The sequence below is a fragment of the Toxorhynchites rutilus genome, chromosome 1 (genome assembly GCF_029784135.1).
Source record: "Toxorhynchites rutilus septentrionalis strain SRP chromosome 1, ASM2978413v1, whole genome shotgun sequence".
Lineage (NCBI taxonomy): Eukaryota > Metazoa > Arthropoda > Insecta > Diptera > Culicidae > Toxorhynchites > Toxorhynchites rutilus.
In genome coordinates this window covers 104,399,670-104,401,348 of record NC_073744.1, presented here as the reverse complement: position 1 = coordinate 104,401,348, position 1,679 = coordinate 104,399,670, and the positions used below count along the sequence as shown (strand labels likewise).

General features: G+C 35.6%; 1 pseudogene; it reads right to left on the bottom strand.

The window, feature by feature from the left end:
• Nucleotides 1–660: 660 nt before the first annotated feature.
• Nucleotides 661–828, bottom strand: LOC129763727 (U4 spliceosomal RNA; annotated as a pseudogene).
• Nucleotides 829–1,679: the final 851 nt, after the last annotated feature.

Sequence of the window (1,679 nt, the reverse complement as noted above, 5' to 3'; positions counted from 1 at the left end):
CACCACTCCACATGCGCTGCCAACTTACGAGCGTATACTGACGAGGAATGTGGAAAAATTCATTATAAGCAATTTGCCTTATTAGATATGTTCTTTTTTTTTTTTGAGTTATAATTTTTTTAAATTAACCGATAGTTCGGAATATTAATTTCTTCCCCTTTTTCCTATTCTCAAAAATTCATAACATTTGAACTGCTAGAGCGATTCAGATGATAGATATATCAAATTAAAGCCTAGAATTTTTTGGAAAAATATTGCACTTGCGAAAAAAATTAATTTTGTTTTTGTGATTAATAATTGTATCTGTTTTTTTATAAATTAACAAACAAATTTTTTTGCAAGTGTGAAATTATTGACTTGAATTAACTATGTCGATTATCTGAATCGGTTCAGTAGATCAAAAGTTATGAATTTTTGAAAAACGTAATTTTTGGAAAAAAGGAGAAACATGATTTTTTCAACCATAGGTTAAATTTGAAAAATCATAATTTAAAAACGAAGAAGGACACATTTTTGGATATGTTATCTAAAAAATCCTCAGCTTTCGAGAAAAAATATAAAAAAATGTAGCGCCCTTGAATGAAAACTATAAAGAACAATTACGAACAATAATTGGCATGGAATATATATAGTATATAGTTTGGTGTTAATTTCCCCGGCAGCTAAAAAGCTGTTTACTAAAAACTATGGATGGGTTATACCTATGATATAACCGCAAGGTTGACGTAGGACTGCCGTTGGCTTAGTAATCATTTGTGTTTTTTCAATTAGCAATAATCGCACCTCGGATGTTCCTCATTGGGTACGATATCGCCGCTGCGCAGAGCTATCTTTCGCATGTATTGATTAAACTAGTGAATGAATGAAACAATTTACGAATTTAATTGCAAACAAATTCTAATTTAGGTCAATTCATGCATAATGGTACTGGTTATCGCAGCAAATAGTTATCAACATTTTGCCTAATCATCAAACGGTATGCTCGAAGGTTCAGTGAGCCAGTGACATTAAGGGATATGCAGTCTTGAATAACCGAGCCAAAGCGTTGCATTTGTACCCGCTTTTGTAGACCGTGTTAGCAAAACCATTTCCGAAGTGTAAAAATACATGGGAGTATAAAAATACTGCCAAGATCTGCAATGCCGATTTTCCCAACTTATTGGTTTCGGAATCTGTGTTGGGAAAACACATTCCGGTTTGCAAACAAAGTATAGTAGAGTACAAAAGTACTCGCAGCTTGCATCTCATTTGCAATGCCAATTTACCCACGCTTCATGGTTTTGAAATCCGTGTTAGGGATACATTCCGATTTGAAGAAACGCAAACGAGTCCAACATTACCCGTTGATTGCATCTCATTTGCAATGCCAGTTTCCCCAGGCTCCATGGTTTCGAAGTCTGTGTAGGGAAAAATTCCGATTTGCAGAAATGCAAACGTGTACAAAACTACCCGCTTCTTCTTCTTCTTCAATGGCACTAACGTTCCTAGAGGAACTTCGCCGTCTCAACGTAGTATTACTTGCGTCATTTTTATTAGTACTTAGTTGAGATTTCTATGCCAAATATCACGCCTTGCAATGCATTCTGAGTGGCAAGCTCTATAGAATACGCGTGATCACAGTGCAAGTCGGAGGAAATTTCTTTGACGAAAAATCCCCCCGACCAGAACGGGAATCGAAC